The sequence below is a fragment of the Plecotus auritus genome (assembly GCF_963455305.1).
Source record: "Plecotus auritus genome assembly, chromosome: 1".
Lineage (NCBI taxonomy): Eukaryota > Metazoa > Chordata > Mammalia > Chiroptera > Vespertilionidae > Plecotus > Plecotus auritus.
Genome location: NC_137770.1, coordinates 149,777,596 through 149,804,525, shown reverse-complemented (window position 1 = coordinate 149,804,525; position 26,930 = coordinate 149,777,596). Strand labels below are relative to the sequence as shown.

Below are 26,930 nucleotides of genomic sequence, written 5' to 3'. Positions count from 1 at the left end.
CTTTTAAAATTTCACCCTACTTATATATCTAATCTCCAATCCCCTGCTCCAAGTCCATACACACCTCTCTCTTCGCTGTCTTAACTATCCAAAAAATTGTTTTTCTCTCTGTCCTTTTGTTGTTATTCGTTTGAATGTAGATTATATCGAATTTTTATGCTTTTTTGTGAGATTGTTTTGCTTATTCTTCTTTTGTTTATTTTTTTGTTTGTTTAGTGCTTCTGTTTTCCCTTGCCTCACTCAATATTAGTTGGTATTGTAGTTTGTATTAATCCCCAGGTACTTGTTGCTGGCATTTGCTGGGATAAGTGATTGTTCTATTGGAGTTTTATCCCCAATATATATAGTCTGTTTCCCTTTCTCTCTTAGTCTCTTTCTTGTCTCTCTTACTTTTTTTTCTTCTTTTTTTCCCTTTTCCCAATTTCATTTTGACACCCCTTTTTTTCTTCTTCTTCTTTCTTTCTTTTTCCTCTTCTTCTTTCTCTACTATCCCCTAATTTGCCTTTCTCTGGTGGTCACCTTTATTGGAGGTTATTAATATCGTGAATACATTTCTGTTCAGTGCCTTGTGTGTTGTACCTGGTAGTGCTGTATTTTGTGCCTTTAAATCGACGCAGGAGAGAGAGAACTACATAACCAGACACCCAGAGAAGAGAGACCATGGGGAGACAAAGACACAGCCCGCATAGGAAAGAAAAGCAGGCATCACCAGAAAAGGAAGTAAACGAAATGGAAGCAAGCAACCTTCCAGAAAAAGAATTCAGAGAAATGGTCATAAGGTGGCTGAAAAGAATGGAAGACAAATTTGACAATATGAGCAAGAACCAAGAGGAAATGAAGAAGAACCAAGAAGAAATGAAAAATGACATCGCTGCTGTAAAGAACTCAATAGAAAGCATCAAGAGTAGACTAGAAGAAGCAGAGGACCGCATCAGTGAGCTAGAAGACAAGATGGGAAAAAATACCCAAGTAGAGCAACTTCTAGAAAAAAAAATTAAAAGGCAGGAGGAGAGCCTAAGGGAACTTTGGGACAACACGAAACAAAACAACATCCGTATAATAGGGGTTCCAGAAGGAAAGGAAGCTGAGCAAGGAATAGAAAACCTATTTGAAGAAATAATGACAGAAAATTTCCCTGATATAGAGAAGAAAAAACCCACACAAATCCAAGAAGCTCAGAGTCCCAAGCAAAATGAACCCCAAAAGACCAACGCCAAGGCACATTATAATTAAATTGGCAAACACCAACGACAAAGTAAGAATCTTAAAAGCGGCCAGAGAGAGACAGAAAGTTACATACAAAGGAACCCCCATCAGACTAGCAACTGATTTCTCAACAGAAACTCATCAGGCCAGAAGGGAATGGAATGAAATATACAAAGTCATGCAAAGGAAGGGTCTGAATCCAAGAATACTGTACCCAGCAAGGCTGTCAATCAAAATTGAAGGTGAAATCAGGAGCTTCACAGACAAAAAAGGACTAAGGGAATTTATTACCACCAAACCAGCAATGCAAGAAATGCTAAAGGGTCTGCTGTAAAAAAAAAAAAGAAATAGGAAGCGAAGAAGGAACACAGGTGTAAAGAATAGGAATGGTGACAAATAAGTACCTATCAATAATAACTTTAAATGTAAACGGATTAAATGCCCCAATCAAAAGACATAGGGTAATGGATTGGATAAGAAAACATGACCCATATATCTGCTGTCTACAAGAAACCCACCTCAGAAAAAAAGACGCACACAGACTGAGGGTGAAGGGATGGAAAAAGGTTTTCCAGGCAAATGGAACTGAAAAAAAAGCTGGGGTAGCAATACTTATATCTGACAAATTAGATCTCAAACTGAAGGACATAACAAGAGATAAGGAAGGCCACTTCATAATACTAAAGGGAGCAATCCAACAAGAAGAAATAACTCTGGTAAACATATATGCACCCAATACAGGAGCACCCAAATACATAAAAAAACTCCTGGAGGATATCAAGGGAGAGATTGACAGCAATACAATCATAGTAGGAGACTTTAATACCCCACTATCACCATTGGACAAATCCTCTAAACAAAAAATCAGCAAAGAAACATCAATCCTAAATGACTCACTAGACCAGATGGAATTAATTGACATCTTCAGAACATTTCACCCCAAAGCCACAGAAGATACATTCTTCTCAAGTGCACATGGGTCATTTTCAAAGATAGACCATATGTTGGGACATAGGCAAAGTCTCTTCAAATTCAAGAAGATAGAAATCATATCAAGCATCTTCTCAGACCACAGTGGCATAAAACTGGAAATCAACTACAATAAAAACAACCCAAAGAAATCAAACACATGGAGACTAAACAGCATGCTATTAAACCATGACTGGGTTACCAGAGAAATCAAAGAAGAAATAAAAAACATCATGACAACAAATGACAATGAAAACACTACAATCCAAAATCTATGGGACACAGCGAAAGCAGTCTTGAGAGGGAAGTTCATAGCTCTACAAGCCTACTGCAAAAAACAAGAAACAGGGGTAATAAATTACCTAACCCAACAACTCAAAGAGTTAGAAAAAGAGCAACAAGAAAATCCCAGTGTAAGCAGAAGGAAGGAAATAATAAAGATCAGAGCACAGATAAACGACATAGAGACCAAAGAAACAATACAAAAGATCAACAAAACCAAGAGCTGGTTCTTTGAAAGGATAAACAAGATTGATGAACCTCTAGCCAGGCTCACCAAGAAGCAAAGAGAGAGGACCCAAATAAACAAAATCAGAAATGAAAGAGGTGAAATAACAACAGATCCCGCCGAAATACAAAGGATTGTTAAAAAATACTACGAACAACTCTATTCCAACAAACTGGACAACCTGGAGGAAATGGACATATTCCTAGAAAAATATAACCTTCCAAAACTCAATCAGGAAGAATCTAAACAGCTCAATATGCCAGTAACTATGGAAGAAATTGAAGCAGTCATCAAAGAGCTTCCGGCAAACAAAAGCCCGGGGCCAGACGGCTTCACAGGAGAGTTTTACCAAACATTCAAGGAAGAACTAAAACCTATCCTCCTCAGACTATTCCAAAAAATTCAAGAGGAAGGAACACTTCCAAGCTCCTACTATGAAGCCAGCATCACCCTAATACCAAAACCAGATAAAGACAACACAATGAAAGAGAATTACAGGCCAATATCCCTCATGAATGTAGATGCCAAAATCCTCAACAAAATTCTAGCAAATCGGATCCAGCAGTACATCAGAAAGATCATACACCATGACCAAGTAGGGTTTATCCCAGGAATGCAAGGATGGTTCAATATCTGAAAATCAATAAATGTGATACATCACATAAACAAATTGAAAGATAAAAATCACATAGTCATATCAATTGATGCAGAAAAAGCATTTGACAAAATCCAACACCCTTTCTTGATAAAAACTCTCAACAAGGTGGGAATAGAAGGATCATACCTCAACATAATAAAAGCTATATATGATAAACCCACAGCTAACATCATACTCAATGGGCAAAAACTAAAACCATTTCCCCTAAGAACAGGAACAAGACAGGGATGCCCACTCTCACCACTCCTGTTTGACATAGTACTGGAAGTATTAGCCATTGCAATTAGACAAGAAGAAGAAATAAAAGGCATCCAAATTGGAAAAGAAGAAGTAAAGCTGTCCCTATTTGCAGATGACATGATATTGTACATAAAAAACCCGAAAGACTCTATCAAAAAACTAACAGACTTAATAAATGAATTCGGCAAGGTAGCAGGATACAAAATTAACGCCAAGAAATCTATGGCATTTCTATACACCAACAGTGAACTTACAGAAAGAGAGACTAAAAAAGCAATCCCATTTTCCATCGCACCAAAAAAATTAAGATACTTAGGAATAAACCTAACCAAGGAGGTAAAAGACCTATATGCGGAAAACTACAGGACACTGAAAAAAGAGATAGAGGAAGATGTAAACAGATGGAAGAACATACCATGTTCATGGATTGGTAGAATCAACATCATCAAAATGTCCATACTACCCAAAGCAATCTATAGATTCAATGCACTCCCCATTAAAATACCAACAGCATATTTCACAGACCTAGAAAGAACTCTCCAAAAATTCATCTGGAATAAAAAAAGACCCCGAATAGCCACAGCAATCCTGAGAAAGAAGAATAAAGTAGGAGGGATCTCAATACCAGATTTCAAGCTGTATTACAAAGCCACTGTTCTCAAAACAGCCTGGTACTGGCACAAGAACAGACATATAGATCAATGGAATAGAATAGAGAATCCAGATATCGACCCAAACCAATATGCGCAATTAATATTTGACAAAGGAGGCATGAGCATACAATGGAGTCAAGACAGTCTCTTCAATAAATGGTGTTGGGAAAATTGGACAGATACATGCAAAAAAATGAAACTAGATCACCAACTTACACCATACACAAAAATAAACTCAAAATGGATACAGGACTTAAATATAAGACGGGAAACCATAAAAATACTAGAGGAATCCACAGGCAGCAAAATCTCAGACATATGCCAAAAGAACTTTTTCAGTGATACTGCCCCTAGGGCAATGGAAGCCAAAGAGAAAATAAACAAATGGGACTACATCAAAATAAAAAGCTTTTGCACAGCAAAAGAAACCATCAACAAAACAACAAGAAACCCCACTGTATGGGAGAACATATTTGCAAATGGTATCACTGATAAAGGTTTAATTTCCAACATCTACAGGCAGCTTATACAACTTAATAAAAGGAAGATAAATGATCCAATAAAAAAATGGGCAACGGACCTAAATAGAATCTTTTCGAAAGAAGACAGAAGGAAGGCCAAGAGACACATGAAAACATGCTCAAAGTCACTTATTATCCGAGAGATGCAAATCAAAACGACAATGCGATACCATCTCACACCTGTCAGAATGGCTATCATCAACAAATCAACAAACGACAAGTGTTGGCGAGGATGCGGAGAAAAAGGAACCCTCGTGCACTGCTGGTGGGAATGCAGACTGGTGCAGCCACTATGGAGAACAGTATGGAGTTTCCTCAAAAAACTGAAAATGGAACTCCCATTTGACCCAGTAATCCCACTCCTAGGAATATATCCTAAGAAACCAGAAACACCAATCAGAAAGGATATATGCACCCCTATGTTCATAGCAGCACAATTTACAATAGCTAAGATTTGGAAACAGCCTAGGTGCCCGTCAGCAGATGACTGGATCAGAAAACTATGGTACATCTACACAATGGAATACTATGCTGCCATAAAAAAGAAGGAATTACTACCATTTGTAGACACCTGGATGGAATTAGAGAACATTATGCTAAGTGAAATAAGCCAGTCAATGAAAGAAAAATACCACATGATCTCACTCATTTAGGGATAATGAAAAACATTATAAACTGATGAACCAAAAGATAGTTACAGAGGCAGTAAAGCATCAAACAGAGTGTCTAATTACAGCAGTAAGGTTAGGGAGAGGTGGGGGAAATAAGAGATCAACTGAAGGACTTGTATGCATGCATATAAGAGTAACCAACGGATGCAAAACATTGGGGGGTGAGGGCAGGTATGGGAGTGGGGTGGGGGGGGCAATGGTAAGATATGTACACATATAATACCTTAATAAAAATTTGGAAAAAAAAAATAAATAAAAGGAGATTCTAAAACAACCCTAAGGCATTGTTATGGATGAACTAACAGGACACAGAAGAGGCTGAGGTGACCCAACTAAGTCAAGGAAAACAGCAGAGGAAAAATTTACCCCAACTTATGTAATAAAGAATATCATAATGAAATGGGGTCCTCGGGAACACCCCCGGACAGTTAGTACAGCATAATCATGCTGAAAACCAAGCCTTAAAATTATTCTTTCTCATCAAATTTAGCAAATAGCATAACCCATTTTTATTTATATCTTCCAGTTTTATTGAGCTATCATTGTCTTATAGAACCCGTTTTAAATGCATATAGAATACATATAGCCCAATTTAATACATAATGATGGGTTATTAAGTGAGTTCATTCTCCAATTTTCTGAAATACAATAATAACTCAGGCCAGACTTTAGGAGATGGTGGTGCCGCCCTCTATCACCTCTACTACCCATTCAACCCAGGTTTCTCTGCTGATTCTAGAGCCCATAGTCCTTGCTTCCTTCTACTTTGCCTTCTTAACACCAGCTTGGTACCTGCTGTCATTGTGTGAATGCTCTTCCTGGCACCCCATGCAACCGTCCTCTCTGGCAAGGACGACTATAAAGAGAAGTGCCTGGTACATAGTAATGCTACATAGGCCTGATGTCCCTGAAACTCAGGCAGGGGCTAGAAAGATCTCTAAAGATTCCCTCTAGCTTTATCCTACTCTGACCCAGCCCTCCTGTTCCCACTGACCAGAGCTCAGCTCCTAAACTAGGCAGACGTTGGCTTCTGGATCTTCAGTGATTCCATGCCTGACTTCCACCTAGATTGACAAGCTAGATACACATATTTATTCAACTAGTGTTTTCTAAGCACCTCTATGTGGTAGGGGCTCTTCTAAGATACAGTGAATGGTTAAAACCCCCACACATCTAAGACCTACCAGAATTCTTGCCATCATGGGTTTTCTTTTCCATCCCATAGTGGACCTTGGATTCTGCACTGACCTCCTTACAACATTTTCAACTTGTTCTCTGCCATTTGACTCATCCTCCAGTTTTGGAATGATTTCCTGTTGTCTACCCATGAACAAACATTTTCTACAAGTGTTCCTATGTTTTGACCATCTGACATTTCAGATCTGCCTACACTTCAATCCTGGGCTCCCTGGAAAGTTCCAACCTAGTATATGTGCACCATGGTTAATGAACACAGAGGGTCCTAGACAATTCGGCCTGGAAGGCATTGGGTAGCCTATCACCCTCATTTTTTAAAAAAAGAAGTAGATGCTAAAAGGGAGCAAGTGCCATCTCTCAGCTCACATGGTGAATTAGGGCAGAGCTCAGGCAGTACCTGAGGTCTTCTGAGGCTGGGGGCCAGGGTCAGATGTAATGAGTGGCACTGACTCCTGATTCCCTGTCCCAGTCATTAATATCTCTTGGGATTTTTTTTTTAAACAAATGAGTGTTATTGGCTCATATGGGTTATTGTTAAAATGTTTTGTGGATACAAACTCCCTATGTTTTCAATCATAGACAAACTCACTAACTTACAAGTTAGTGTTTTATATTTTCAGTAACACTTATGTACATCTTTAAATTTCAGCTTCACTACACTCACACCTGCTTCCTTCACTGATATTTGTAAAGCTTTCCTGACAGTAGGCTGGTTTTACAAATGAGTCCCATATAGTGTGACCGTCATGCCCACTGTTCCCTAAGCTTTCCCCTTTACCAGAGCCTTTGCTTCTCTTCCCACGCCTGACATTAACAGTAAGTCTTCAAAAAGCACATTCAAGTTCCAAGTAACAGATTATCTTAAACTCGAAATAAACAAAACATCCAATTTATATATTTTAAAAAGTTTTCTAGTTCAATATTCTGTGGGTCCAACCAAAGATCCATTCTAGGCTCTCAACAAGTAGATTTAAAAAATTCCTTTGTTACTAAGTTAATTATTTTATTTTCCTTTTAAAGTCCATCTGGATGCTTCCTGACAGACTGAATATTCAGAGCAAAGTACCAGCCTTGCCTTGTCACTGAAAAGCTCTCTCCAGCCCTGGGCTGGGCAGCATCAGTATGTCCGTCATCTAATCCAGCTGGGCGGAGAGAAGGGCTCTTCTGCATTTCTCGAGGGTTCAACTTACAACTGCGCTGGTTCTATACTCAGTCAATCCCTTCCATTGTCGGAGCCTATGCTGTCTGCGACTATTGACTTATAAGCTTATTCAAGTCAATGCTTTTCATATTTATACCTTCCTCCCCCTAGTGTGGTGCTTTCTATCAAAAGGTACTTAATGATTGTTAAATAAAAATAAGAATGTTGATGAGTTGTGAAGGCTAGAGAATTAAAGGGCGGCAAATGCCTTGATCATCAGAAAGATCACTGTCTCTTAGCATGCAACGTCTCTGACCTCTCTGGTACCTCTGTGGCCTAGCTAAAAACAGGACTGCTGGGAGAATACTCAGAGTCCAGAAAATCATTGGGGTATATCCATCTTAAGGGTATGTGCCTAGACACTGAAATTCAAGAAGGGGACTAACTTCTAGGGTTCCAATCCTGGTTCTAACAACTTGCCAGTTACGTGACCTTGGGCAAGTTCCACAGCCTCCTGTTTAATCTCTGCACGGTGGATGTGGTAAGCTGGTGCCCACTCATCAGACTGTTCTGGCCAGTGTGTCTCCTTGCTGTCCCTCTTCAAGGAGCCCTCTCCCCAGATACCTAAGTGGGCCTCACTTCTCTTTCTTCATAGCGCTTACAACCACCCATGTGATGTATGTTTATTTGATTACATATTAGCCTGACTCATGAGCCCACAAAAAAATGGGACCTCCCTTACAGAGAGACTTTGTCTTGTTCTCTTCTGCACCTAGAATGGAGCCGGGCATGTAGAAAGTGCTTAATATTCCTTGAATGGATGAACTGACTGAGTTGATTTATATCAAGTGCCTTGATATAGATGTTCAATACAGGTTACTCATTATGTCAGCTATTATCACTCTTTAGCACCTGTGGGGGTTCTTTCTAGATGCCCATGAGGAGACCTACTTATCCAGTGGTACTTCTCCTAGAGGATCATCTTACTTTGGGAAGAAATGCCTTGATCATCAGGTATATGTTGCAAATGTTAAGATTCATTGAGGAGTCCCAGTCTTTCTCTTCACAGTCCAGGATGGTTCAATGGTGCATAAAACTGGAACAGTGATTACACAATGGGGGAAATGATCAATCATTTAAAATATTTCTATTCAATTTCCTTATCATCTTTATTGTCATTTATTGACTTAGACCATTGTCCCTTCCCTAATCAAGATTTTTAACATTTCAAACATACTATCACGTAGTACATTAGATTAGTAGGTATCCCAACAATCTAAGCTAAATACATTTATTTGAAAACAATATCCTTCTTTTAAAAGAAAAAGGTGAGAGTTTGGGGACACCAAATATAAGAAGCTCTATACCACAGGATAGGAAACAAGGAAAACAAACATAAATGAGAACAGCACACCTGCCCTGACTCCTCTTTCAAGGGGAACAGTGCCCCCTGGTGGCACAGATTTAACATTCTCAAGGAAAATCAAAATTGCAAGGAAAACATCTCCAGGCAGCTAAGTATTATAAATATGTCTAACATATGGAATAAACAAAGTGGAACAAGCCAAAAACCTTAAAGTAACATCACTCTTTTGCAAGTCACACTTCCTTCAGAAAGCGTTGTAAAAACTGAGGTCCTAAATGCTGTCACTGTCCCCTGGACCAAAATTATGTAATTAATGATAAAATATTATTGGTGTGACTGTACTTTCAATTAAGTAGAATGTCAGAAAGAACCACATGCTCTGTCTCAATACCCCTTACTTAGATGAAAGTTTAATAAATTCTCAGAAACTAATTTTTCTAGCTGACTTTTTTTTTTTTTATGGCTCTGGGTATATTCTTATATGAGGGATGAGCAGGTTGTTTATAAAATAGATAATCACAAACTGCTGCTTTAACTTAATTTCCAGCATTGTAACACATGATTAAACTATGGACAGATTAAGGTCCCCTCTCCCCAACCCTGCCTGGTTCTGAAACAGGGTTCGGAAGAAACACAAATATATATTAGAAGGCTCTAGGATTATTCTATCAATCCAGCAATACAAATATGACACTACATAAGAAAAGTGAAATTTCAGAATGTATTGACTCAGTTTCTGTGTACTGGTAAGCCTCAACTGCACTTATTGCTACTGTCACACCTGAGAGAGGACAGTGTTAGCAGTCACTGCATCGACATGTAGCTGCTCCAATTCCAGTCTCATCATTCATGTGTGGTTCGGCAAGTTTGGGACCAACGTAGCAAGCTTCATGAATTCCTTCTACGCTGCATACAAAGGTACAACATGAAACTTCTTTTCCTGAGATTTATTGTCCCAGTAAGAACCACTGAGCTTGGGATAGTATCAAGGACTTGCTAGAATGCTATGTCAAAAAATTGGGAATGTCTGCATTTAAATACACTGAGTACTTAGCTTCTAATAATATATTTAGTTTTAAAGACACTCTACTGGAGAACAGTTTTTCATTTTATTTTATAAATCCTAGTGGGACATCAGTGACAAGTCCATTGGTGTGAGCCTGCCACCAGTCTTAAGAAGGTCAATACCTTTTGATTAGTACCAGTTGTCTTGAATAGACCTTAATTGCCTTTAGGTCCCAAACCCATGTTAACTCCTACAGCTGTCTTACTTGCAATAAAAATTCTGTCCAAAATCAAGTCATATTTTCAAGAACTATATTGTGGCTCATGACAAATAATTTGGCCATATTATCAAAATTATTTTAATAAAAATCATAGGAAACTTTCTGTAGGAAGAGCAAAATAAAAAAAAGTTCTGAATTACCCAGCAACATTAAAGAGAACATCAACTCTCTTGACTTCATTGGCAAACTGATCAATTTGTTTCTTCTTTGTGACATCAAGGACCCATGTTTGAATACCTGAAAAATAAAACAGAAGACTCCATTTCCCTATACCCATAAAAAATATCTAGCCTCCGAGATTCAGCTGTTTGGAAGTGTGAAGACTGTGGTATCTGCCCAGTTAGGCTTCATAGGATTGTTAATCATTAGTAGGGTCTTAAGAATCTCATTAGTAAAAATATTCAAGTCTTTCCCAACTGGAACTCCCAATAACACACTTCCCTGGCTCTCTTCCTGTCTCGCCATTGTCTGAATTGATTAATAAGGTGTTTGTTGAGTAATGACTTACAGTGAAGTATAAATGATCTACGTCAGATGCTTCTCAGTAAGCAAGCAGTAATAACTAAATGTCGGCTATTTTAGCAATTTCTTTCCCCCAGTGATTGAGTCCCTACTACAGAAATTCTGAATCGTTCGTGTGTGTGTGTGTGTGTGTGTGTGTGTGTGTGTGTGTGTGGTGTGTGTCGGGGGGGAATGCGGGCGGGGTATGGCAGGGCTGTGGGAAAGATTGTTTCCATTTGTGAGCTTTATTTTTATGTCAATTCCATTATTTATTGAAATGACTTTGCTGGTCAAGGGTATCATCACTTATTTCTGGCCTAAACTGCAAGAAGAAATGAGAGGCCAGAGAAAGGATCTGGCCTTGAAAGAGCGGGTGTGGGGTCTGTACTAGTTACTAGAGAAATCCAAATGTTCTCTTAAGGATAGCAGCACTCAATTGTTACTTTTTTAAAACAATATTTGGTTTATTTTCTTTTCTTTTGGATATAGGAAATAAAACATGAACAAACAAAGAAAGGGAAAAATGGAATTAAGTTAGATTGGAATTGAGTTTCAGGAAGACTCCTTTCCCCTTTGTGCTTTTCCTATGCAATAGCTCTACTTTGAGCTGTTGGAGTGATACTTCAACATCATCTAATTCAGTTAAATAGTTCAATGACCTAATTTGTGTTTGATCATATAACCTGTTCTGTTGTGATTTCTTTCAATTTTCTGTTCTGATTCCTTTCAGAATAACTCTAACTGAAGTTCTCTGATGTTGGGGTGCAGTAAGGGCTAATATACACATAAATAATTTGGGTAATCTCTTTGGGTTTCTGATCATGACATGTGATTTTAGGGCTGAGCTGTCTCCCACATGGAAGCCACGAGCTAAATGTGGCTATTAAGCACTTGAAAGGCAGCTAATCTGAACTGAAATGTGCTATAAGTGTAAAACACATGTGGATTTCAAAGATTTACTATTAAAAAAAGAATATAAAAATAATTCATTAATAATTTTTTATTATGTTAAGTGATATTTTAGCTATATTGAGTTAAATAAAATAGATTATTAAATGAACTTTCAACTGTTTCATTTTAATTTTTTAAATGCAGCCACTAGAAAACTTAAAACAACACCTGTGGCTCACGTTCGGTTGCTATGGGACAGCACTGCCACTGGAAAAGGAGGGCCCAGAAGTGGAGAGTTGTCATAGAAAGTTAACAGCTGTTCCACTTCCACATAGAATTTTCTTGTTAGGTACTGAATCTGTCAACATGTTGGATACATAAACAATTTTAAGTCTGTATCTAAAATTCTGTGTATACATTTAAGTATTCAGATTTTTGTCTGTAGGTTCACAGAATATAAATTTGATTGTCAGAGAGTCAAGCTCCAAAAAGGAGGCCAGTGGAGCTGCGTGGCTAAGGCATTCTCTTTCAGCACCTGAGCACTGCTGCTTTCTAATCCCTATGGACGCTGGGTCCCAGGCTGAAGCAGCAGAGTTGCTTACCTGGGTACTTCTCCAGTTCCTGCAGCTTGGACTCATTGACATCTGTGGCTATGACTTTGGCACCTTCTCTTGCAAAAGTCTGGGAGACACAATACACAAATAAATGCTTTGTGTACTTGCTTAAATTGCTCTCATGAATGAAAAGTCATTAAGCCTTTTCTCCTTTAACTTATTTTCATTGTCTCCCACCTTCCCTATAAAATAGGTGGAATATCAAACTAACTAGTCTCACCTCACCCTTCCCATTGTTATTTTTATCATTAACTAGACAACTGGACATATATTGTGCTTGTCATCTGACTTTGTTCCCTTAAGTAATATAAAATAAATTAGTGTTAAAAACCCCCACTAGGATTCAATTATTAACATCTCTCAAAATACTATTCTGTGATTTGATAGTCTGTATTCCATTTCTGAGCAGGTTCTTATTATATTTAATTTCTTATTATGTTCCAAATAATAAGAGAAAAATGGGTTATTTCAACACTTTCCTCTCCAAAGCATAACACTGTTTTCATAAATGTCAAACCACACGCTGCCATTATGCTTAAAGTGCATCATTAGCTCAGAAGTGGGGTATAGTGTGGGAGGCTTGATAGAAATGAGAAGGTGGAGGTGACCTGACAGTTTGAACTCTGGTGTCCTTTATCTGAAATGACATGATTTCAGAAAGCTATGCACTCCCATGGGCCCGGGTGCAAAGAAACCAAGATGGAGAAGTAAGTTTCTCAGAATCACAGGTTATCTGTAATGTCACATAGCAAATTTATGAGGTATTCATTCCCTCATCTGACTGGGGTCAGAAGTAGCAATTTTTCTTTTTGTAACTTTAGACAACAGAAGCACAAACATAAAAAAAAATGTAGAGCAGAAGAAGCTAAGCATGGAATCTGTCCACATAATTCAGTACTTCAACAGTTAGTGAGCAAGCAGCAAGAGACGGTAACTTACTGTGGTGGCTGCCCGGCCGACCCATAATGGAACCTGTGGTGGAAATCTAAAGTCAAGTTCATGTACTGGTGGCCTAGTGGTCAGTTACCTGGGTCTTGGTCAGTTACTGGGGTCCGGCCCTGTGCCAGCAGCAACATCTAGAAAGAATGGTTCAATGTGCACCTTTAAGAACTTGAAGACAGCACCTCTGTACCAAGTGCCCATCATCTGAATGCTTATTGCTCTATACCTAGCTGTGTATATCAAACACGTTTAGCATAATCCACTGAAGTGCTAACTGAGGCAGACATTGGACTCGCGCCTACCTTTCATTTCTTTAGTACCCGGAGAAGAGGGCTCTGATGGGACCCAGCAGGAGTGGAGTCTTTCCCTTCACTACTGCCCACCCTCTCCACTGCCCCTGCACATGCTGCTGCCGCATCCTATGTGCCCTCACTACTCAGGCTGCTCCTTGCTTTCTCTCCTGGAAACTCTGGTCAGGGTTTGCATATCAATCACCTGAGGTTTTTCCTTGTCCTTTAGAAAGATGTCACCGTTGGCCTCAGAGACTCATTGAACATAAGAGCTGGAAAATCAAATCATGTCCAATACCCTCATTTTATAGATGAGGAAACTGACCGGGACTGCTCAAGGTCAAGGAGCTGGTCAATAGCAGAGCCAGCACTAATCTCAGGCCTCTTGACTCTCTTGCTATGTGGACATTCCACCCACAATGCTGCTGGTCCTCTTTTAAAGTTTAAGCATGCAGCAGTGACACTTTAACAGACACTCAGTAATGTTTAAACGGAGGACTGAGAAATTCTGACATAGGGGAAATAGGATGTGCATGAGCTATTTGGCCAGTGCTTGCACTGCAGATCTTCAGTGAGAGGAATGACCACGGATGAGGTTGGGGTGGTTCAGAGTCAGATGCTAATTAAATGAGGCCATCTTCAAGGAACCCGGTTCCTTCTCTTACCCTGCTGTCTTTAATGTGTGCCTCTCACCTCACCCCAAGTCACAGATTGGCTATGTCCCAAGGCATCATATCCCAGGTAGGCATTCCAGGCAGAAACAAACAAACAAAAAGATGGTGGTGGTGGTGAATGAGGTGGGTGTTCAGTGAATCAATTTAAGTAGTACATGAACAACCAACTGAAAGAATCACTCTGCTCGATTACCTGCCTGATCAAGTACAGGTAGCTAGCTAGTCTTGCCTAGAGGGCTCACATGACCTATTCCTTTCTTTTTGAACTTATTTTGTCCTCTTCAGCCCTGCTTGACTTCAGGCTGCACGCAATGGGCACTTCCACTTCAAGCCTCCAGCCTTTGTCCAAGCTCTACGTGATGAGGGGCTGGTTGCTCCTGTGGGCCATGGGCACTGACATGATCAGACATGTATTTTAGAAAGATCACCATGGAGAACGGAAGGTGGCAGCGAGACGGGGTGGGCGATGAGACCCAGCTTGTCCACCAATGCATTCACTTCAAAGAGATCATGTGCTTTGCCCAGTGTTTCCAAACTATGAATTCAAACTCAGGCCGGATTGCAGGGAAGACCTGGTTCATATTTTTCTTCTCTTGGTTCTCGAACACACCGGGCAGACCCCATGCGGAGCCAGGGTCCTGTGCCATCTGGCCCCGGACCCCAGTAACTGAACAAAACCCGGGTAACTGACCATTAGGCCACCTGCGCTATGAACCCCCCGCTGAGTTGGTGTTGAAGCCACCTTCCCGTGGGCCAGTGTCCGAGGGTGGCGCAAACACCACGGCAGACCCATTTCTAGAAGGCACGATGCTCCTCCCACTGGCCTGGCAGACCCTGGTGCACGGCACCTGCAGGCTCCCACCCATCCCGGCATCTCGCCCTCTCCCGCGGCGGGCGGACTTCGCGGTGGTCTGCCGGCTCTTCCCGCCTTACCCAGTTCCCTCCTTGTATTCTCTCCCATCGCTGTCTCCTCTGGTAAAACCCAGGCCTGTTTAACTCTCTGGAGTCCGCTCCTCAAGGGGCCAGACTAAGGACGCCTTGAAAGAACGGGCTTCAGGGACCAGCGGGCAACTTCCCAGGTGTTCCCTGATTAAGTCCACATTTGTGATGCGGTGGCGAAGCTGGGCTTTTAGGGTGCCTGACCTCCTCTGATGCAATCAATGCGTCTGCACTCTTGTTTTCTTCTTATTACACAAGTGATACATTTTCACTTTAAACACGAAAAGAGTTAAGAGCTATATTCAATGTATACTTTAGAAAGTAAGAGATTCCAACAACCTGTACCCTCCTCCAATCCTGAGCAGGGTGTGTTACAAAGCTGTTAGTTCACACTCTTGGCGTTAGTGACATCTGACACGCGGCACTGCGAAGGCACAGCCAAAGGTTCCCCTGTGACACGTGAGAAGCAGGGGCTGAACGACTGCTGAAGCACAGAGCAGCCCTTTCCCTCCCACTGAGAGCCTGCCCCTCGCTGCCCCCTCTGCCTTTCTGGGGCTAGATTTTGGATCCAAAGGCTTACTGTTAGATACACCTGCACTATCAAACGAAAACGGACTTATCAAGGAAAATGAGTGCAAACATGGCCTGAAATGGTGAAACGAAGCAACTTTCAATACATCCAACGTGAGAACCACACATGATGTCTTTCTTACTCTAAATATTGGAATAAAAATGCTAATTTCCGACGAGCACAGACACAAACAGAGCATTGTGACGAACTCTATCTTCATGAGCCAGGAAGAAAAATGTTCACGTAAGACATTGTAAAATTTTATTTTCTTTGGCTATTTTGAAAAACTTACTAAAATACCAGAGTTTCAAACTCGCTAAAAAGCCACCCTTATCCTGATCTAACTGCTAAAATTAATCCTGAAATAGGTAATGTGCAGAAAAAAAAAGCAACATCTAAAAATTCCACCTCCCCTTTTCCCACTCCAAAGTTTCATTTAAAATACATTGGGAAAATCTTACTTTAGAGCAGCAAATGAATGGCGTCCTCCCAATCACTCAGTCAGCAATTAACTTGAGACCTTTGTGCAGAAGCAAGTCAGGCGCTTAACAGTGCATGCTGGGATTTGTAGTTCAGGTCGCTTCCGTTTTTAAGAGGATGCTCACATTCATACTGTATATGTGTACGTGCTGCCTCCTAGTGGAGCTCGGTTGGAACTGTTAAGTCCAAGTAGAAGGTGAAAAGTGGAAAGCATTTTACACCTTACTTAGGATGTGGAAATCATTTCCTTCACTTTAAGTTTAATCTCTCTAAGTCCTTGTCGTTTGTTTGCACCTACTATGTGCTGTTCTGAGGTTCTCAAGATTGAATAAGCCAGGTCCTGGACAGTGTGCACAGTAGTTAGAGCCTCAGCCCAATCATCTAAGGGTCTCGGGTTCAATTCCCAGTCAAGAGTAGCAGATGGGTTGTAGGTTCCATCCACAGTTGGGTCAGGGCTTATGTGGGAGGCAACCAATTGATGTGTCTCTCTCACATTGATATTTCTCTCTCCATTGATATTTCTCTCTCTCACCCCTCTCTCCCTCCCTTTCACTACCTAAAAATCAATGGGAAAAAATATCCTTGGTGAGGATTAACAAAAACATTGAGCCAGAAATTGCCTGTGGAAGATAGCAGCAACAAAATAGAAGGAACCCAGGTCATTGAAGATGCTGGAGCCTTCCTTACTGGCCTTTAACCTAGTAGATTGTGTACACACACACACACACACACACACACACACACACACACACACATTCACACACGTTTTTATTGATTTCAGAGGAAGGGAGAGGGAGAGAGAAATAGAAACATCAATGATGAAAGAAATCATTGATTGGCAGCCTCCTGCACACCCCACACTGGGGATTGAACCCGCAACCCGAGCATGTGCCCTGACTGGGAATCAAAACGTGACCTCCTTGTTCATAGGTCGATACTCAACCACTGAGCCATGCTGGCCAGGCCCTAGTAGATTGTTTTGAGGGAGGGAAATAAAAATTGTCTAGTGGTTAAGGTATAGTTGTGGTTATTCTCAGTTTATTCTAATCACTAATATGTGTTTAGTGGCAGAAGGCAGTTATCCTGACTACACTGAGGGAGGGGGGTTGGGGATCTTCAGTACAAGTACATGTTGGGTGAGAAAAAATTAAGTGTGGCAGAAGAGAACAGATATCAGATCAAAAAGAAGGGACTAGGTCATGTGGGCCCTCCATGCTAGGCTTAATAACTCGATTTTATCTGGCATGTAATTGGGCAGAATGATTGTGTAGCTTATTTGTGCATGTAATATAGAAGTTGGCTTACTCAACACTCACCCCTCACTTTTCCATGCCTGTTACTTTCTAAAGGCCAGAAAGCAAAACTCTCAATTCCTGCTAGAGTTGGCTGGCCAATGAAATGTAGTCTGGAATTTCTCTCTTAGAAAGGCAAGGCTTCTCTGAAAGGCTTTTGACTTTTGTTCCCCACCCCGCCCCCCCGCTCCCTTTCTCCTGGAATGCAGCTATGATGACTTGGGACACAGCAGCCACTTTGTGACTTGGTGTGAGGTCAGAGGCACACGTTAAAGACAGCAAGGTAAGAAAAGGGACCTGGTTCCTTGAAGACAGCCTCAAGATAAGAGCCCTAGACTAATTCCTCTGGAGTTTCCATGTGAGAAAAATAAGCTTCTTTAGATTCCTTTTTTTCTTTAGTTTTTTTTGTTGTTCTTGGAGCTAAGTGTGTTCATAACAGTCATAGTGGTTGATAACATTGTGGGGTCAGAAAGATGAAGGTAGGTTCCTATCTCTTCCTCAGTAGTTAAGTCACTTAACTCCCAAACCTGCTTTCTCACCTGTGAAATGAAGGTAAATATAGCACCTACCTCAGGGAAGGACTTAGCATGTAAAACCACCAGCACAAAGTATTCCATTTGAACTTAATGTTATTATTAGAAATTAAATAATGGATAGCAAGAATTGTCCTTTAAATTTTTTTTAAAACCTTAGCCTAGTTTCTGCATGTGCCCACATGTGGTCTTTGCTAAAACTGTACCTCATTATCCCACTGTAGTTCCTAATATTGGGTCTAGTGATCTGCAACCGCATACAGCTGTGCTCCTTGCTTTAATGATGCCTTTCCTTTGACTTATGAGGATTTTGGAATAGATTTTTTTTTCAAATTTTTATTAAGGTATTATATGTGTACATATCTTACCATTGCCCCCCCCCACCCCACTCCCATACATGCCCTCACCCCCCAATGTTTTGCATCCGTTGGTTACTCTTATATGCATGCATACAAGTCCTTCAGTTGATCTCTTATTTCCCCCACCTCTCCCTAACCTTACCGCTGTAATTTGACAGTCTGTTTGATGCTTTACTGCCTCTGTAACTATCTTTTTGTTCATCAGTTTATAATGTTTTTCATTATCCCCAAATGAGTGAGATCATGTGGTATTTTTCTTTCATTGACTGGCTTATTTCACTTAGCATAATGTTCTCTAATTCCATCCAGGTGCCTACAAATGGTAGTAATTCCTTCTTTTTTTATGGCAGCATAGTATTCCATTGTGTAGATGTACCATAGTTTTCTGATCCAGTCATCTGCTGATGGGCACCTAGGCTGTTTCCAAATCTTAGCTATTGTAAATTGTGCTGCTATGAACATAGGGGTGCATATATCCTTTCTGATAGGTGTTTCTGGTTTCTTAGGATATATTCCTAGGAGTGGGATTACTGGGTCAAATGGGAGTTCCATTTTCAGTTTTTTGAGGAAACTCCATACTGTTCTCCACAGTGGCTGCACCAGTCTGCATTCCCACCAGCAGTGCACGAGGGTTCCTTTTTCTCCGCATCCTCGCCAACACTTGTCGTTTGTTGATTTGTTGATGAAAGCCATTCTGACAGGTGTGAGACGGTATCGCATTATCGTTTTGATTTGCATCTCACGGATAATTAGTGACTTTGAGCATGTTTTCATGTGTCTCTTGGCCTTCCTTCTGTCTTCTTTTGAAAAGATTCTATTTAGGTCTGTTGCCCATTTTTTTATTGGATCATTTATCTTCCTTTTATTAAGTTGTATAAGCTGCCTGTAGATGTTGGAAATTAAACCTTTATCAGTGATACCATTTGCAAATACGTTCTCCCATACAGTGGGGTTTCTTGTTGTTTTGTTGATGGTTTCTTTTGCTGTGCAAAAGCTTTTTATTTTGATGTAGTCCCATTTGTTAATTTTCTCTTTGGCTTCCATTGCCCTAGGGGCAGCATCACTGAAAAAGTTCTTTTGGCATATGTCTGAGATTTTGCTGCCTGTGGATTCCTCTAGTATTTTTATGGTTTCCCGTCTTATATTTAAGTCCTGTATCCATTTTTAGTTTATTTTTGTGTATGGTGTAAGTTGGTGATCTAGTTTCATTTTTTTGCATGTATCTGTCCAATTTTCCCAACACCATTTATTGAAGAGACTGTCTTGACTCCATTGTATGCTCATGCCTCCTTTGTCAAATATTAATTGCGCATATTGGTTTGGGTCGATATCTGGATTCTCTATTCTGTTCCATTGATCTATATGTCTGTTCTTGTGCCAGTACCAGGCTGTTTTGAGGACAGTGGCTTTGTAATACAGCTTGAAATCTGGTATTGAGATCCCTCCTACTTTATTCTTCTTTCTCAGGATTGCTGTGGCTATTCGGGGTCTTTTTTTATTCCAGATGAATTTTTGGAGAGTTCTTTCTAGGTCTGTGAAATATGCTGTTGGTATTTTAATGGGGGGTGCATTGAATCTATAGATTGCTTTGGGTAGTATGGACATTTTGATGATGTTGATTCTACCAATCCATGAACATGGTATGTTCTTCCATCTGTTTACATCTTCCTCTATCTCTTTTTTCAGTGTCCTGTTCTTTTCCACATATAGGTCTTTTACCTCCTTGGTTAGGTTTATTCCTAAGTATCTTAATTTTTTTGGTGCGATGGAAAATGGGATTGCTTTTTTAGTCTCTCTTTCTGTAAGTTCACTGTTGGTGTATAGAAATGCCATGGATTTCTTGGCATTAATTTTGTATCCTGCTACATTGCCGAATTCATTTATTAAGTCTGTTAGTTTTTTGATGGAGTCTTTCGGGTTTTTTATGTACAATATCATGTCATCTGCAAATAAGGACAGCTTTACTTCTTCTTTTCCAATTTGGATGCCTTTTATTTCTTCTTCTTGTCTAATTGCAATGGCTAATACTTCCAGTACTATGTCAAACAGGAGTGGTGAGAGTGGGCATCCTTGTCTTGTTCCTGTTCTTAGGGGAAATGGTTTTAGTTTTTGCCCATTGAGTATGATGTTAGCTGTGGGTTTATCATATATAGCTTTTATTATGTTGAGGTATGATCCTTCTATTCCCATCTTGTTGAGAGTTTTTATCAAGAAAGGGTGTTGGATTTTGTCAAATGCTTTTTCTGCATCAATTGATATGACTATGTGATTTTTATCTTTCAATTTGTTTATGTGATGTATCACATTTATTGATTTTCGGATATTGTACCATCCTTGCATTCCTGGGATAAACCCTACTTGGTCATGGTGTATGATCTTTCTGATGTACTGCTGGATGCGATTTGCTAGAATTTTGTTGAGGATTTTGGCATCTACATTCATGAGGGATATTGGCCTGTAATTCTCCTTCATTGTGTTGTCTTTATCTGGTTTTGGTATTAGGGTGATGCTGGCTTCATAGTAGGAGCTTGGAAGTGTTCCTTCCTCTTGAATTTTTTGGAATAGTCTGAGGAGGATAGGTTTTAGTTCTTCCTTGAATGTTTGGTAAAACTCTCCTGTGAAGCTGTCTGGCCCCGGGCTTTTGTTTGCCGGAAGCTCTTTGATGACTGCTTCAATTTCTTCCATAGTTACGGGCATATTGAGCTGTTTAGATTCTTCTTGATTGAGTTTTGGAAGGTTATATTTTTCTAGGAATATGTCCATTTCCTCCAGGTTGTCCAGTTTGTTGGAATAGAGTTGTTCGTAGTATTTTTTAACAATCCTTTGTATTTCGGCGGGATCTGTTGTTATTTCACCTCTTTCATTTCTGATTTTGTTTATTTGGGTCCTCTATTTTGCTTCTTGGTGAGCCTGGCTAGAGGTTCATCAATCTTGTTTATCCTTTCAAAGAGCCAGCTCTTGGTTTTGTTGATCTTTTGTATTGTTTCTTTGGTCTCTATGTCGTTTATCTCTGCCCTGATCTTTATTATTTCTTTCCTTCTGCTTACACTGGGCTTTTCTTGTTGCTCTTTTTCTAACTCTTTGAGATGTTGGGTTAGGTAATTTATTACCATTGTTTCTTGTTTTTTTGCAGTAGGCTTGTAGAGCTATGAACTTCCCTCTCAAGACTGCTTTCGCTGTGTCCCATAGATTTTTTTTTTTTGAGATAGCAAATATTTTTATTTAAAATTTAAAAAATCAACTAAATGTTTGCATTTCTATTTTCTGGAAAAATAAGTCCACACTTATATCACTTCTCCTCCTTGACTGCTATGACAAATTTTGCTAGGAAAATCATAGGAGACATCTTCTTTGACATTTAACAGCCTTCACCAATTTTATGACACCTATCCTCTTATGTGAAGAGCAGGTGGAACTTTTTTTGACTGTCCATTATTTCTTTTTCTTTTTTTTTTCAAATTTTTATTAAGGTATTATATGTGTACATATCTTACCATTGCCCCCACCCCACCTCACTCCCATATATGCCCTCACCCCCCAATGTTTTGCACCCATTGGTTACTCTTATATGCATGCATACAAGTCCTTCAGTTGATCTCTTATTTCCCCCACCTCTCCCTAACCTTACCGCTGTAATTAGACAGTCTGTTTGATGCTTTACTGCCTCTGTAACTATCTTTTGGTTCATCAGTTTATAATGTTTTTCATTATCCCCAAATGAGTGAGATCATGTGGTATTTTTCTTTCATTGACTGGCTTATTTCACTTAGCATAATGTTCTCTAATTCCATCCAGGTGCCTACAAATGGTAGTAATTCCTTCTTTTTTATGGCAGCATAGTATTCCATTGTGTAGATGTACCATAGTTTTCTGATCCAGTCATCTGCTGATGGGCACCTAGGCTGTTTCCAAATCTTAGCTATTGTAAATTGTGCTGCTATGAACATAGGGGTGCATATATCCTTTCTGATTGGTGTTTCTGGTTCCTTAGGATATATTCCTAGGAGTGGGATTACTGGGTCAAATGGGAGTTCCATTTTCAGTTTTTTGAGGAAACTCCATACTGTTCTCCACAGTGGCTGCACCAGTCTGCATTCCCACCAGCAGTGCACGAGGGTTCCTTTTTCTCCGCATCCTCGCCAACACTTGTCGTTTGTTGATTTGTTGATGATAGCCATTCTGACAGGTGTGAGATGGTATCGCATTGTCGTTTTGATTTGCATCTCACGGATAATTAGTGACTTTGAGCATGCTTTCATGTGTCTCTTGGCCTTCCTTCTGTCTTCTTTAGAAAAGGTTCTATTCAGGTCCGTTGCCCATTTTTTTATTGGATCATTTATCTTCCTTTTATTAAGTTGTATAAGCTGCCTGTAGATGTTGGAAATTAAACCTTTATCAGTGATACCATTTGCAAATATGTTCTCCCATACAGTGGGGTTTCTTGTTGTTTTGTTGATGGTTTCTTTTGCTGTGTAAAAGCTTTTTATTTTGATGTAGTCCCATTTGTTAATTTTCTCTTTGGCTTCCATTGCCCTAGGGGCAGTATCAGTGAAAAAGTTCTTTTGGCATATGTCTGAGATTTTGCTGCCTGTGGATTCCTCTAGTATTTTTATGGTTTCCCATATTATATTTAAGTCCTGTATCCATTTTTAGTTTATTTTTGTGTATGGTGTAAGTTGGTGATCTAGTTTCATTTTTTTGCATGTATCTGTCCAATTTTCCCAACACCATTTATTGAAGAGACTGTCTTGACTCCATTGTATGCTCATGCCTCCTTTGTCAAATATTAATTGCGCATATTGGTTTGGGTCGATATCTGGATTCTCTATTCTGTTCCATTGATCTATATGTCTGTTCTTGTGCCAGTACCAGGCTGTTTTGAGGACAGTGGCTTTGTAATACAGCTTGAAATCTGGTATTGAGATCCCTCCTACTTTATTCTTCTTTCTCAGGATTGCTGTGGCTATTCGGGGTCTTTTTTTATTCCAGATGAATTTTTGGAGAGTTCTTTCTAGGTCTGTGAAATATGCTGTTGGTATTTTAATGGGGGGTGCATTGAATCTATAGATTGCTTTGGGTAGTATGGACATTTTGATGATGTTGATTCTACCAATCCATGAACATGGTATGTTCTTCCATCTGTTTACATCTTCCTCTATCTCTTTTTTCAGTGTCCTGTTCTTTTCCGCATATAGGTCTTTTACCTCCTTGGTTAGGTTTATTCCTAAGTATCTTAATTTTTTTGGTGCGATGGAAAATGGGATTGCTTTTTTAGTCTCTCTTTCTGTAAGTTCACTGTTGGTGTATAGAAATGCCATGGATTTCTTGGCATTAATTTTGTATCCTGCTACATTGCCGAATTCATTTATTAAGTCTGTTAGTTTTTTGATGGAGTCTTTCGGGTTTTTTATGTACAATATCATGTCATCTGCAAATAAGGACAGCTTTACTTCTTCTTTTCCAATTTGGATGCCTTTTATTTCTTCTTCTTGTCTAATTGCAATGGCTAATACTTCCAGTACTATGTCAAACAGGAGTGGTGAGAGTGGGCATCCTTGTCTTGTTCCTGTTCTTAGGGGAAATGGTTTTAGTTTTTGCCCATTGAGTATGATGTTAGCTGTGGGTTTATCATATATAGCTTTTATTATGTTGAGGTATGATCCTTCTATTCCCATCTTGTTGAGAGTTTTTATCAAGAAAGGGTGTTGGATTTTGTCAAATGCTTTTTCTGCATCAATTGATATGACTATGTGATTTTTATCTTTCAATTTGTTTATGTGATGTATCACATTTATTGATTTTCGGATATTGTACCATCCTTGCATTCCTGGGATAAACCCTACTTGGTCATGGTGTATGATCTTTCTGATGTACTGCTGGATGCGATTTGCTAGAATTTTGTTGAGGATTTTGGCATCTACATTCATGAGGGATATTGGCCTGTAATTCTCCTTCATTGTGTTGTCTTTATCTGGTTTTGGTATTAGGGTGATGCTGGCTTCATAGTAGGAGCTTGGAAGTGTTCCTTCCTCTTGAATTTTTTGGGATAGTCTGAGGAGGATAGGTTTTAGTTCTTCCTTGAATGTTTGGTAAAACTCTCCTGTGAAGCCGTCTGGCCCCGGGCTTTTGTTTGCCGGAAGCTCTTTGATGACTGCTTCAATTTCTTCCATAGTTACGGGCATATTGAGCTGTTTAGATTCTTCTTGATTGAGTTTTGGAAGGTTATATTTTTCTAGGAATATGTCCATTTCCTCCAGGTTGTCCAGTTTGTTGGAATAGAGTTGTTCGTAGTATTTTTTAACAATCCTTTGTATTTCGGCGGGATCTGTTGTTATTTCACCTCTTTCATTTCTGATTTTGTTTATTTGGGTCCTCTATTTTGCTTCTTGGTGAGCCTGGCTAGAGGTTCATCAATCTTGTTTATCCTTTCAAAGAACCAGCTCTTGGTTTTGTTGATCTTTTGTATTGTTTCTTTGGTCTCTATGTCGTTTATCTCTGCCCTGATCTTTATTATTTCTTTCCTTCTGTTTACACTGGGCTTTTCTTGTTGCTCTTTTTCTAACTCTTTGAGTTGTTGGGTTAGGTAATTTATTACCATTGTTTCTTGTTTTTTGCAGTAGGCTTGTAGAGCTATTAACTTCCCTCTCAAGACTGCTTTTGCTGTGTCCCATAGATTTTGGATTGTAGTGTTTTCATTGTCATTTGTTGCCATGATGTTTTTTATTTCTTCTTTGATCTGTCTGGTAACCCAGTCATGGTTTAATAGCATGCTGTTTAGCCTCCAGGTGTTTGATTTCTTTGGGTTGTTTTTATTGTAGTTGATTTCCAGTTTTATGCCACTGTAGTCTGAGAAGATGCTTGATATGATTTCTATCTTCTTGAATTTGAAGAGACTTTGCCTATGTCCCAACATATGGTCTATCTTTGAAAATGACCCATGTGCACTTGAGAAGAATGTATATTCTGTGGCTTTGGGGTGAAATGTTCTGAAGATGTCAATTAATTCCATCTGGTCTAGTGAGTCATTTAGGATTGATGTTTTTTTGCTGATTTTTTGTTTAGAGGATTTGTCCAATGTTGATAGTGGGGTATTAAAGTCTCCTACTATGATTGTATTGCTGTCAATCTCTCCCTTGATATCCTCCAGGAGTTTTTTTTACGTATTTGGGTGCTCCTGTATTGGGTGCATATATGTTTACCAGAGTTATATCTTCTTGTTGGATTGCTCCCTTTTGTATTATGAAGTGGCCTTCCTTATCTCTTGTTATGTCCTTCAATTTGAGATCTAATTTGTCAGATATAAGTATTGCTACCCCAGCTTTTTTTCAGTTCCATTTGCCTGGAATACCTTTTTCCATCCCTTCACCCTCAGTCTGTGTGCGTCTTTTTTTCTGAGGTGGGTTTCTTGTAGACAGCAGATATATGGGTCATGTTTTCTTATCCAATCCATTACCCTATGTCTTTTGATTGGGGCATTTAATCCGTTTACATTTAAAGTTATTATTGATAGGTACTTATTTGTTGCCATTCCTATTCTTTACACCTGTGTTCCTTCTTCGCTCCCTATTTCTTCTTTTTTTTTTTTTATAGCAGACCCTTTAGCATTTCTTGCATTGCTGGTTTGGTGGTAATAAATTCCCTTAGTCCTTTTTTGTCTGTGAAGCTCCTGATTTCACCTTCAATTTTGATTGATAGCCTTGCTGGGTACCGTATTCTTGGATTCAGACCCTTCCTTTGCATGACTTTGTATATTTCATTCCATTCCCTTCTGGCCTGATGAGTTTCTGTTGAGAAATCAGTTGCTAGTCTGATGGGGTTTCCTTTGTATGTAACTTTCTGTCTCTCTCTTGCCGCTTTTAAGATTCTTACTTTGTCGTTGGTGTTTGCCAGTTTACTTATAATGTGCCTTGGCGTTGGTCTTTTGGGGTTCATTTTGCTTGGGACTCTGTGAGCTTCTTGGGTTTGTGTGGGTTTTTTCTTCCCTATATCAGGGAAATTTTCTGTCATTATTTCTTGAAATAGGTTTTCTATTCCTTGCTCAGCTTCCTTTCCTTCTGGAACCGCTATTATGCAGGTGTTGTTTTTGTTTCGTGTTGTCCCAAAGTTCCCTTAGGCTCTCCTCCTGCCTTTTAATTTTTTTTTCTAGAAGTTGCTCTACTTGGGTATTTTTCCCCATCTTGTCTTCTAGCTCACTGATGCAGTCCTCTGCTTCTTCTAGTCTACTCTTGATGCTTTCTATTGAGTTCTTTACAGCAGCGATGTCATTTTTCATTTCTTCTTGGTTCTTCTTCATTTCCTCTTGGTCCTTGCTCATATTGTCGAATTTGTCTTCCATTCTTTTCATCCACCTTATGACCATTTCTCTGAATTCTTTTTTTGGAAGGTTGCTTGCCTCCATTTCGTTTACTTCCTTTTCTGGTGATGCCTG

At 39.6% G+C, this 26,930-nt stretch overlaps 1 pseudogene across 1 annotated transcript in view; it reads right to left on the bottom strand.

The window, feature by feature from the left end:
• LOC308241363 (dehydrogenase/reductase SDR family member 6-like) overlaps positions 1-15,202 on the bottom strand; it is a 38,639-nt pseudogene extending 23,437 nt beyond the window's left edge. The window contains exons 1-5 of the transcript in view: positions 15,177-15,202; positions 13,362-13,434; positions 12,411-12,489; positions 10,557-10,653; positions 8,752-8,860 (exon numbers count right to left, since the gene is read on the bottom strand). The product of the transcript in view is annotated as a dehydrogenase/reductase SDR family member 6-like (transcript). The remainder of the gene's footprint in view (positions 1-8,751; positions 8,861-10,556; positions 10,654-12,410; positions 12,490-13,361; positions 13,435-15,176) is intronic.
• Positions 15,203-26,930: the final 11,728 nt, after the last annotated feature.